Below are 12841 nucleotides of genomic sequence, written 5' to 3' on the forward strand. Positions count from 1 at the left end.
AGAGAAGAAAAGAATGTCAGGGGGAGGAAATAAGGAGAGCCAAGAAAAGGGGCGGGGTGAAAATCATTTTCATTTCTCTTCGATCCCTTATACGGCTTGGGAAAAGCCTGGAAGATGCTTCTGTCAAGTGCTACCTTTGGAATACAACCCATCAGGAAGAACTGGGAGAATCTTCTTTTCCATTTCTCCTCCCAACTGTTTCCCCAGATGGGAGGCCTGAGGAAGGAAGATAACCAGGTACTAACCAGGTGCTGTAGGAAGATAACCAGGTGCTAAAGTGCTGCTTTTAATAGCTGTTAGCTGGGCCTTCCTCCTGTCTCCATTTATCCTGAACAGAAGGGCAGGCACCTGGAGGAACAGGTTAATGGTTCCTACCTAGGGCCTTTGCTGGGGCCCTTATTGAAAGCAGCCTGAGGATGTAAACTGTTTAGAGAGGGTATTCTGAACAGGAGAGAGTCTTGTCTGAATGTGCCACAGGCAGCTACAGGGAAATGTGGACGCAGGGGGAATGTCAGGGAGTCTGGGAAATGAGCACCTCTGTTCCCTAGGAGTCCCCACTGGTGTTTTCAGACTAACGCATACACCCTTTTAGCTGCCATCACGGAGAACCTACCATACGCTACCTGTCAGCTCCTTTAACCCTCCAGCAGTCCCGAGAAAGCCATTTACTGTCATTCCCACTTGGCTTTTGGGAATCCAAGGCTCAGAGACATTGAGTAACTTCTCCATGTTTACACAGCTAGTCTATGGAAAAGGATTCCAGAACTGTCTCACCTCCGGGGGGATGTTACCTCTTGTCCCTTCTTGTCATGTTGTGCTCTGTCCTTCCTACATGCTCAGGTGCACACAGGTAACTTCCTTTGCATGACTCTTGACAGCACTCAAGAAGGCAAAGAGCTGTAGACAATAAAAGGGTAGCGCTGAGACTGCCAGTCACAGGGTGCCGCGGGTGTGTATACGGGGCTAGCTGCTGTAGACATAATAGGTAGAGCAGCCAAGATGGGGGTCAGCTCTCTCCCCCACAGTTGGAAGTCTAGGAGGGGAGGATTTGTGTTTGCCAGCTTCTAGAGCGGCTCAGTATTCTTGCAAAAGACATCCTTAGATGAAAGTCAGCTCTTCCCACCTCTGTAAACCAAACCAAACAAAGCCATTTGGACCTGATGTTCAGAAACTCTCCATTCTGCAGTATTAATCCATGAAAAGAAAGGAAAAAGGGAAAGACTCATTCCTTGGAGGAGCCTTGATTTTCCATTTTTAAATGGTGTTATTTCAAACGCTGAAAGGGCAGAGTGAAACTATGGCACTCCAGAAGGAATTTCCCTGAGAAGGGCCCTTGTTCAGAGGGTCCCCTGGCTCACACACTGCTGGCTGACAGCTCTGTGGCATGGCTGAGACAATGGCAGGACGAGAAGAAACACCCAGGCTCCCAGGGTCTAGTCCAGCTCTTCTGGGCATTCCAGTCCCCAAACCTTTAGTGAGTGCTTGCCTTACTCCAGACACACACTAGGTGCTAGGCATGCAAACTGAAAGATCCTCAACGTGTTCTTGTGTGTCTTTCAGAAGCAAAAACTGTGTAAGTTACATTTCATAGTTAGGATGGTTATAAGGAAGAGAAGGATAAGGAGGAGGAGGAGGAGAAGAGAAATTAAGGTTGGTGAGGATGTGGAGCAAAGGGAACCCTTGTGCACCGTTGGTGGGAATGTTAAGTGGTGTAGCCACTGTGGAAAGCAATATGGCGGTTCCTCAAACAAAAGAAAAATACAATTGCCATATGATCTAGCAATTCCATTTCTGGGTATATACTCTAAAGAATTTTTTTAATACCCGAAAGAATTAAAAACGGGATCTCGAAGAGATATTTGTACATCTATGTTCATAACGGCATTATTCACAATAGCCAAAAGGTGGAAACAACACAACGGTCCATCAGTGGATGAGTGGATAAGCAAAGTGTGATCGATCCATACAGTGGAATACTATTCAGCCTTAAAAAGGAAGGAGATTCTGACATGTGCTACAAACAGGGCTGTACCTGGAAGACATTATGGTGACATAAGCCAGTCATAAAAGGACAAATACTATGTAATTCCACTTACATAAGCTACCTAGAATAGTCAGATCCATAGGGACAGAAATTAGAATGGTGGTTGCTAGGGGCAGATCAGAGGGAGGAATGGGGAATCATTGTTTCATGCATATAGACTTCCAGTTTTGCAAGATGAAAAGAGTTCTAGAGATGGGTGGCGGGGATGGTTGCGCCGAATGTGAATGTGCGAAATGCCACTGAACTGTACATTTAAAAATGGCTAAGATTGATAAATGTTATCTTATATGCATTTCACCACAATAAAATATAAAATAAATAAAATAAAAATCCCCAAAACAGTTGTGCACAATGGGTTTTTTTCACCTCATTTTCCAGGTGAGGAAAGGAAGGTGCAGAGAAGTTAAGTAGCTTTCGAGGGCTACACAGCCGGGTTTGAAGGCAGAGCGAACTCCCGAAGAAAGCCACGCTGCCCCCCTCCACCGAGCTGTCTGGTACCTGCGGGGGGGCCAAGGATGCCCCACATAGGCTGAAGCCACACAGATTCATCTCCTCTCTGTGCCCTTTTCTTTCTCTAGACTACCCTTCTTCTAACACTGCCTTTCCTAGTGTCCTTATTCTCTCCTCTGCCTTCCCCTCATCAAAAGGTGCTCTCGGGAAAAAAAACCTGAGCGCTCATTTATACCTAAGTTACATGGTGTGAATTTAAATCAGTATGCCACCTCTCTGAGGGGTGCTTGCATTTTAAGCCTCATCACCCTCTATGAAATGAAAACCTTTGTTCCATATTAAAGGAATTTCAGGCATCAGGGAGCAGGCGGGGAGAATCTGGAGGGTGGTGTTGGCAGGCAGGGCAACCCGAACCCAAAGAAATGCATTCAATGGTGGAAACTTGAGGCACACAGTTAGAAGGGAGATCTATTTTTTTTATTTATTTATTTATTTATTTATTTATTTATTTATTTATTTATATTCTTATGTTAATCCCCATACATTACATCATTAGTTTTAGATGAAGTGTTCCATGATTCATTGTTTGTGCATAACACCCAGTGCTCCATGCAAAAAGGGAGATCTATTTTATGGGCAGACTGATCTTTCAGGGCTCCACCAAGATGTGAGGTGTGGACGCAAGGGAGTTAGGTGGACATTTCATGTTAAACCCTCCCCTTCGAGCAGACTTGGTTGCCTGACTGCCAGACCCTAGTCTTGCTTGGCCTCAGAACTGTGCACATCCTCAAGAGAATCTAGAGGGTTGATTTCCTCAGGGCATCATTGGCCTGACAGTTCTCAATGCCTCTTTTCTTGTTATAGCATGAAATTCTCGTCTCAAGCAGCTAGGTGCAGTAGTTGGAGATCTCTGGCCAAAGAATCTGAGCATTCACTCCTTTAGTGTCGAGAATGCACTTTACGCACACATTAACATAGTACGTTGTATAGAATCGAAGGCAAATCATGTGGATGCAAAAAGCCTGTCTTCTGGGCACTTACAACCTAAGACTGGGAATTTCCCAGGGAGTGGAACAGACATTATACCAATAGCGTCCAGGTTAAGAGCCTGGGCTCTGAGTCAGGCATCTGGTTTGGGTCCCTATTCCTCCGCCCGCCAGTTGTGTGACCTTAGGGAAGTTTCGTAACTTCTTTGTTCCTTAGTTTCTTAATCTCTGGAATGGGAATAGTAAGGCCTCTCTCTCTCACAGGTGAGTAAGGCTCCAAAGGTAGCAGTTCTCCTGGCTTTGTGTGAGGAAAGGGGAATGAAGCCTCTCCCTCAGCACAGCCCTTGGTGAGTGAGGACCAGGGTAGACTTTAGCCCCATTTGCCTCCTCAGCCAGATAAATGACACAACTGTGTTCTGCAGCTCTGTGAGATGAGTATGAAGAGCAGATTACATGATCTGTGTGCAGTCTCTGGCATTGTGCTCAATACATACTAGCTGCTATTATAATAATAAATACTAACTATCAAACAAATACGTAACTCAATTAGAATCGGTTATCAGTCAATACCGTAAGGGGGAAAAACAACAAAATAGTAGATAATACAAATATTCATATGTAGCAGGAAGATGTACTTTTATGCTACCAATTGACTAAAGGAGTATTATATGTCAGAGAATTTACTACAGATCAGAGCATCCAACCACATGTGAGGACCCAGTTGAGGAAAAACCAAAGGTCGAACCACACACCTGGTGAGGGCTTTTGCCCGCCCTGCTCTGCACTCTGGTCTGGGGACAGACGGACGACTTCACCTCTAGGCCACCTGAAAGCATAGTTGTCTTCTCTCTCTAAGCGTGCTACCTTGGTGATGACACCTTCCTGGCAGAGAAAAAAACATGGATTCTTTTCACGTCAGCTTTGCCTACTTGGCAGAATGCACGTAGAAGTAAGAGTAAACAGAGGTAGTGATGCTATCTATAAGAAAGATGTTCTTAGAATTGTATCTTAAAAACAATAAGATCAGGAAATTTTACTCGTGTGTGTGTGTGTGTGTGTGACAGAGAGAGAGAGAGAGAGAGAGAGAGAGAGAGATTTCATTAGTAGATTAAGCCAAACACAAAACCAAAACCCTGCAACACTTTTTTGAGCTCCCATCCCACTAAAGAGTCAGGGAAACACCTTATGCTTCCATTCAGAGCAATTCAGTCTCAATTCACTCTCTCCTTGGCAATTATTCAGTCTTTTGGTATTTCTGCCTCTTTCTCTTCAAGATAGGGTCTAGCGGTAGAGGAAAGCCTGTGTGTCTTCACGGTGGTGGCACAAGGCCTCAGGCCCATGTTGTGGCTTTCCTGTTCTCTGTGGAAATAGTCTTTGTCTCACTGAGCACCTTGCTTTTATCTGAAGATGATGACAATGCATGACAAGCAAGTCCCCTTTTAATGCTCACCTTGGCTTTCCTAGAGGGGTAGGCTGACTTGTTCCTCCCCCTCTCTAGGAGACTCTCTTAAGGAAATGGGCCCAATTTCAGCTCAACCCAATTTGGGTTGTTGATGTTTGCAGCAGTGGCTGAAAGTGAACCCTAAAATCCAGTCTCTTTTTCTGCCACAGTAATAGAATCTTTAGTTGGGCAAATGGCTGCCCAGAATAAAGACTATACTACCCAGCCTTCCCTGTGGATAATATGGCCATGTGGACTAAGTTCTGATTAAGAAGATAGGAAAGTGGGCACCTGGGTGGCTCAGTCATTAAGCGTCTGCCTTCGGGTCAGGTCATGATCTGAGGGTCCTGGGATTGAGTTCCACATTGGGCTCCTTGCTTGGCGGGAAGCCTGCTTCTCCCTCTCCCACTCCCCCTGCTTGTGTTCCCTCTCTCACTGTGTCTCTCTCTGTCAAATAAATTTTAAAAATCTTAAAAAAAAAAAAAAAAAAAAAGAAGATAGGAAAGTGTCATGCCCTTCAAGGGAAGAGGCATGATTTCCTCTTTTTTCCACTTATCATTGGCTAGACTGTGGATTTAGTTGTGGATGTAAGCTTTTGGGGACCATGTGGTTGACAGTAACACCCCAAGAGTGGTAGAGCAGCAAGATGGAAGTAGTCTGGGTCCCTGATGACACCAGAACTTATATTGTAGATATGAAATAATATATGACTCATATTTGACTTTGATTTGCCTTATTGGAATTTTCCCAATTTTCTCAAGCCCCATCCCCTCCAATAGTCTCAGGTAGGAAAAAGATTTTCCTTGAGAATTGTGGGCATTTCCATTATTAATAATCTCAAGAAGAGTTCAATCATGAAAAGGATTTGAGGACTAAGATTGGCCTTGGACCAGAATGGGAGAATCAGCTCTTCCTCTCTTGGGCCCCTTGAATAGGGCCAGGACCCTGAATAGAGGGCATGTCTTCTTTGGGGAGGTAAGCTAGTCTATGGGAGGAAGTCACAGACTGGGACTCTCTGAATATGGGTAGTTCTAAGTTGGAAACAGACAAGCAAACGGGATCGTGCTGCTGACTGGTACCTGAAGCTGACAAGGTAGCTGGAGCCATAAGACCCTGACAACCCATGAGACAACATCTCTCTCTCTCTCTCTCTCTGTGTCACATACACACACATACACACACACACACATGCACACACACATGTGTACACACACATGGTAGAAATGTCAGAATTCTGGGGAGCTCATAGGCCCTTTGAAGAAGCTTAATTTCTAGCAATTGATGTAGCTCAAGCCCTCACATTTTGAATCTTTTAAAAGAAGTCTTACCAGGGCGCCTGGCTGGCTCAGTCAGTAGGGCACGCGACTCTTGATCTCAGGCTTGTAAGTTCCAGCCCCACATTGGGTATAGAAATTACTTAAAATAAAACCTTTTAAAAAAATAAATAAAATAAAAGAAGTATTACCTGACATTTGGGTGGGAGGCGGAAGGCTGGTGCTAATAACAGCTGGGAAGGAGGTGATGTTTGCCTTCAACCTCTTTTCATTGATCAGTTTCCTTCATTGGTTCCAGGTGTCCTTTCAGAGTGCCATCTTCCCAAGAAACTCCTTTCACAGAGAGGGTTGCTGCCTGTTCTGTCCCACCTCCTCCAGCCTCCCAGTGTTATTGCCACCAGGCCTTTTGCTCTCCTTGACCATTTCCTGCCCCAGATCTGGTCAACCCCCTGCCTTCTAGTGCACCCCAGGTTCATAAGGCAGATGTGGAGTAGGGAATGGAAGGAAGCTTAGGCCACAAGGCTAGTGAGTGGTGGGGCTGGGACTTGAATTCATGCAGTCTAATTCAAGGCTCTGAGCTCTCTGCTGTAAGTCCTCCAGACTTCTGAGATCATCTTTCCTTTAACAAATACGGTGACGTAAATCTATCTCCCACATCCTGTGGGAAGTCCAGCAACTCCCCACCATTTCCAAGGCTTCCGGGACAGTCGGGGTTGAGTTATATTCTCCTGCTTATTCCCACTTAAGTCCCTGGTCCCTTCAAGTCCTTCCAGCATTTGCTGGCCTCTCTCCCTGTCCCTTGCCCAGTGCAAGAGTGCTGTCTGTCTCCCTTCTTCCCTGAAACACACCTAAGCCCCAAACTGGCAAGTTAAACCCGTTCCTAAGGACTGGGGAATGTTTGGTCATAACAGAGGGTTGCCATACCATAGCAGAGCTCTGCAAAGAGCTGCAAATTCAAAATGGGGCATGGCTGTCTGCAGGCTCCTTCCTGCACTTACAGGGATGGGGCAGAGCCCGGCTCTCACCCCCTCCCATGCTCTTCCTAATGCCAGCACCTCCGAGGGGCCTCATGCGTGGACACCCTGGCCCATGTTTAAATTCTGTACCACCCCCTTGGAGAAGAGGCCTGCACGGGATCAGGGAATTCTATGGTCCAGAGGAGGGCAGAGGCTCGGTGTGGATACACCCAATTGGTCCCAAGCCCGGGTGCTGGCTGGTACAGCTGCCTGAGAGCTGAGTCATCTCGCCCTACCTCTGCCCTCCTGCTACCACATTGGTAGCCCGAAATCAGCTGCGGTGGGGTAGGAATATGTACACAAGGAGAACTGGCAAACTTCCAACTTTCGAACTTTACAAGCCAGTTTTTTGGTGTTTTTTTTTTTTCTTTCCCCTGGAAAGCCTGTTCATCAGTACCCCACTGGCTTTGGACACCTCACCCAAGCACAGGGGCGCAGCCAGGAAAAGGCCAGAGCAGACCCCTCTAAAGCAGTGGTTCGCAGATTTTGCTGCGTATTAGAATCACCAGAGAGCTCTGATAGTGAGCTGGCAAAACTTTAAAGTTTCCCAGGTAGTTCCAACGTACAGCCAAGGTTGCAGAGCAACACGCTGAAACGTGTCTTATCAGAATGCGGTGCATGTAAATTGCCAGGGCGTGTTTTAAGTGACAGATTCTGGTTCAGTAGGTCTGTGGTGAGGCCTGGGATTTGTATTTCAAACGAGCTCTCCGGGGCTACCGACCGATGCTGCTATTCTGTGGACCACAGTCGAGCAGTGAGGGTCTCAAGCGCAGGGCCCTTCGCTTTGCCTGCCATGGAGAATTTCTCCCCGGAGTTACCTTTCTCCGTAAGCCTTGACTGTAGCCATTTGGGGAACCTAGTCTGACCTCCTTTCAACATATTCTGGGTAATGGGGCCACGGTCTCCCTTGGCGCCTGGGGAAAAACCCCAAATTCCTGCCATTTCATTACATGGGTCAAGGTTCTGATACCCATGGTGGCCTTATGGAGGCTGATGGTAGTTTACAAGGTCCTGTCTCAGTGTGGGCTGGGTTCTGTCTCAGCAAGTTCATATTTATTTCAAGGCCGGTCCCTGGAATGACTCGTTTGGGGATGTTCCTCATAGAGATGGGAAGTGAGATCTCATCTGAGCTGCCCCAGTGTCTCCACGGAGTTCTGTTTAACAGGCTGTGCATTTTGACAAAACTTGCCACAGAGAGGGTGAGTCTGGGTTTCAGGCAGGGACGGAACATTCACTAAGCAGGACTTGCTTGCCCGCATCTGACACTGGGGCTTTACCTAGGGTGGCTCTGGTTTTCCTGCTCAGAGGCACAGTATTCTCAGGATAACCTGGAAAGCCCCAAGTCTTCCCTTGTCTGCAACTGCCTTTTCCTTCAATATCTACTCCAAGTGATAGCGAATCCCTACCTCATCTCCTCTTGGGCTTCGGACATGCCTTACAGCCAACTCTGATTTCCTGTTGGCACCGAATAGGGGTACAGTTCAACCTCCCCCACAGTGAGAGCCCCTCGCCCCCTTCCCTGTCCCTCCCATGCTCCTGATCAGCTCACAGGGCCACTATCACCACTTTGTGACACCGAACAGATTTTAGCTGACGGTTTAGGGACAACGGAGGGGAATGACAGCCCAGGGCAGACCAAGTCAGCAATCTTAAAATGACCTCTGAAGCCTTCCAGCGTCATTGGCCATCTTTCACCTTAGGATCCCTGACCTTGGTGTGGCTCCCTCTCTCCAGAGACCTCTTCCTCTCTCTCCCTCCAGGGTCCTTGTCTCGGCACCACCCAGGGAAGACAATAGTTTTGCATCTTTATCAAGGTTGTACTACCTACTTCTTTTTCTTGGTGGCGACTTTCTCCTTCCAGACCACTGTAAAGGATCTCACTTTTTACGGCCAAACATGTCCCATCGGGGTCATTCCATAAACAGCCATTTCCCACTGAGATCAATACCAAGTGCCAAAAGCAACCATTACTTTATCTTTTTGTAATGATTTTTTTCTTTCTTTTATATCAGAAATTCTAGGAAGATTACAAACAAATTAGGAAATGGTTTGGTGATTCCTCAAAAAGAAACATACCCAAAAGAATCGAAAGCAGGGACTTGAACAGATATCTGTACACACGTGTTCATAGCAGCACTATTCATAGAAGTCAAAGAGTGGAAACAACTCAAACGTCCATCAACAGATGAATGGATAGAGGCGTGTGGGTGGCTAAGGCAGTTAAGTGTCCGACTCTTGATCTCAGCTCAGGTCTTGATCTCACGGTTGTGAGTTCAAGCCCCATGCTGGGCTCCACGCAGGGCATGCAGCCTACGTAAATAAAAAACCCTAAAACCAAACAGATGAATGGATAAACGAAATGTGGTATAATCTATAAAATGGAATATTATTCAGCCCTAAAAAGGAATGAGGTCCTGATACAGGCTACAACATGGATGAACCTTGAAAACATTATGCTAAGTGAAATAAGACAGACATATGAGAACGAATATTATTTGATTTCACTTGTATGAGATACCTAAAATAGTCATATTCATGGAGACAGAAGATAGAAGAAAGGTTACCAGAAAAGGGGAGAATGAAGAGCAGTTTGTTTAAGGGGTGCAGAGTTTCTGTTTGGGATGATGAAAACATTCTGGAAATTGGGAGTGGTGATGGTTGCACAACACAGTGAATACACTCAATGCCGCTGAATTGCACGTTTGGAAATGGTTAAAATGGTAAATTTTGTTATGTATATTTTACCACAATAAAAAAAAAAAAGCCAAATTAGGAGTCTTGGCTCCTTCATCTTCCACACCCTCAGGCAAGACTCCTCTCCGTACACCCGTCCCTGGAGAGCCCCAGAGGGGACAGGTGAGGGCTGAGGGCAGGGCGAGCTAACTCCCACAGCACAGCTGTGCCCAAAGAGCAGGAGGGGCTGTTTGTCAGATTCTGCTTCTCGTTGGGACTCAGCATCAACGCTTGGCTCACGTAAGCCTTCCCTCTAAAGATCCCAAATGTTTTGCTGTTTTCAGTTTTCACCTGTCTTTTGATTGGGTTGAAGCCAGCTCCCTCCCTGGGATTAATATTCACAACAAGCAGCAAACGATTAATTTAACCAGTTGAAATTTATTGTGCACTCGCCTTAACTCAAAGCCAGCTTCTGCTGGGTGTTTATTTTTCACCGTTGATGCATGGCACATGACAGCCCCTAAGCATCTGAATTTAAAGCACACCATTGTACAGAATTCCTGCTGCCCCCCCTTCTTCTTGCCCGACCCCCTGAAATCTACAGAGCGCTGATTTCCACACGGTGTCTCAGAGAAGGTAATTCTCATCACTGGCCTTGGGGAACAGTTGGTAGCCTTGAAGCAGTTTAAGATTCGGATTTCATGCCTGGTGCATCGAGCTGGTGACTCGTTTCATTTCAGGGGACTTCAGTCAATAAATTCTGACGAACTTACAAGCACATTCCCACCCCACCCCCCGGCCATCACAGAAACAACTAGAGTCTGAGCTTGTCTCTCAGAGCATGAAACCCTCTCCACTGGGTCCATCCTTACTCAGGGCTGCATCACGCAGCTCATCCAGCCCCAAACCCCTCCCCTCCTGCCTCCCTTGCTTCGCCTCAGCCCACGGGCCCTCCCTGCGAAGTGACTGTCTGGAGAGGACTCTAACTGCTGGTGCCTAACAAGGCAGAACAAAGGCCCGCGTGCTCGCAGAGTTCCATTTGGAGTGCACGACAATTTCAAAGCACAAATGGAAAAAGAAAAAAAGAAGGTTTGAAATCTATAGCTGGCTTTTATCAAACCAGAACTTGTAGCTCTCAAATGACAATCAGCCAGCAGCTAAAACCCACGAGGCATGGTTCTTCCTTGCGGCGTCTGGCTGGCTATTAGCTACCAGCAGCCTTCTGACCCTTTTTCCAGAAGGAAAGTAACATCTGGCAGCTGACAAAGGAGCTGGCAGAGCGGGCAACTTTTGCTTCTCTGGAAGCGAATATAAGATTGGCAGGAAATAAGGCATTTAAAAAATGACGATTATAGGCATTTTCACTTGCTTTTCTTTATTATGCTTTTGGGTTCTGGCTCTGATTGCTAAGATGTATTATGTGCTAAGGAGCTTTGATGGCATTTTTTTCTTTTTTTGCAAAGTAGATGTCTTCTCTTTTTTTTCCCTGTTCACAAACACTAACCCAGATAAAGGTGCATTCTCTGAGTGTTGTCTACTTAGCCCTCTGCAAAGCAGTTGTTAATAAACAAAGATGAAAGACCAATGGCCATGTGATAGTAGGAGCTTAGTGTGGTTCGGCTGCCTCATTAAAACATGGCTTTGGTTTAGCTGGTCCTTTCAGGCAGGGCCCTCTGCGGTGTGTAGCAGCTGGGGAGAAGTGAAATTGGGATGAAGTAAAGTATAGGTGGATTAACTGGCAGTGGTGTAGGAGAGAGATGAATTTAGTCTAATTTTTCTCTTCTACGCTCTGCCCAGCTCTCCATTTTGCCGCCAGGAGGGGCAGAAATGGTAGGGATAGCGGGAGGAGCCAGCTGAGGAGCGAGCCATGGGATGGATAACCATCCCTGGGAGAGTGGAAGGCCATGGTGTGAGGATCCCACACTTCGGCCACTTGGGTTCTAGCTGCTTTGCCACTCACCATGTCTCCCGTCCTAGGGCACGGCACTTTGGGACTGTAGCTAATACATTATTTGCGGCATTGCTGTTTTTATTCTGATAATCATATTACAATCTGCTATTGTGACGGTTGACCTATATCAAGAGTTTTAATTAAAAATGTACATGTTCAAGGTAATGTTTGTCCAAAGAGCACCAAATGAATGAGGGCAAAAAGCCTGGATCCTGAACCCATGTGGGCGACAGGATAGAGAAATATCTAGAAGGTCAAAAGGACTAGACTAGATGGAAGAAGTATGTTTCCATCACAGGCTTAAATGACACACATGTGTATGCATTTTGACTCAGTAAGCAGAGAATTTTCAAGACAATGGATTCTGCTTTTTATATTCTTGCCTAAGGAAAAAAAAATTAGTCGATGTTGAGAGGAAGGCTTATTTTTCAAGATGGGCACATGGGTTTCTATATGCTCCCTTTCAAGGACCCATTAAAATGATAATGAAGGAATATGAAAAAGGTATAACCCCACAACATGAAGAAAATGGAGAAGCAGGAATCTGTGGACAGTGGGAGAAGGAAGGTAAGAGAGAGGACAGTTGGTTTGCTAAAGAAGTCCTCTCTACCATTTGTTTTTTAAATTGTGTAGATATATTACTCTGGTAAAAATATATATTTTTTTAAGTGGAAGGGATTTTCGTTGTCTGTTCCTATTCCGTTTATTTTTTATTTTTTTAAAAAAGATTTTATTTATTTATTTGACAGAGAGAGAGATAGTGAGAGCAGGAACACAAGCAGGGTAAGTGGGAGAGAGAGAAGCAGGCCTCCCGCCGAGCAGAGAGCCTGATGCCGGGCTCCATCCCAGGACGCTGGGATCCTGACCTGAGCCAAAGGCAGACGCTTAACGACTGAGCCACCCAGGTGCCCCCAAATCCTCTATTTTTAAATTGGCTTGTTTGTTGTATTGATATTAAATTGTGTAAGTTCTTTACATATTTTGGTTAGTAACCCCTTATTGTATG

The 12841-nt window shown here is 45.9% G+C and overlaps 1 protein-coding gene across 1 annotated transcript in view; it reads right to left on the bottom strand.

The window, feature by feature from the left end:
* The window catches only part of TRAF3IP2 (TRAF3 interacting protein 2), a 48489-nt gene extending 41714 nt beyond the window's left edge, over window positions 1-6775 (bottom strand). Inside the window, exon 1 of the mRNA XM_081828817.1 lies at window positions 6387-6775. The gene's annotated coding sequence lies outside the window, so the exon portion shown is untranslated. The remainder of the gene's footprint in view (window positions 1-6386) is intronic.
* Window positions 6776-12841: the final 6066 nt, after the last annotated feature.

This window comes from Leptonychotes weddellii, chromosome 8, assembly GCF_054177405.1.
Source record: "Leptonychotes weddellii isolate Sample4059 chromosome 8, ASM5417740v2, whole genome shotgun sequence".
Taxonomy (NCBI): domain Eukaryota; kingdom Metazoa; phylum Chordata; class Mammalia; order Carnivora; family Phocidae; genus Leptonychotes; species Leptonychotes weddellii.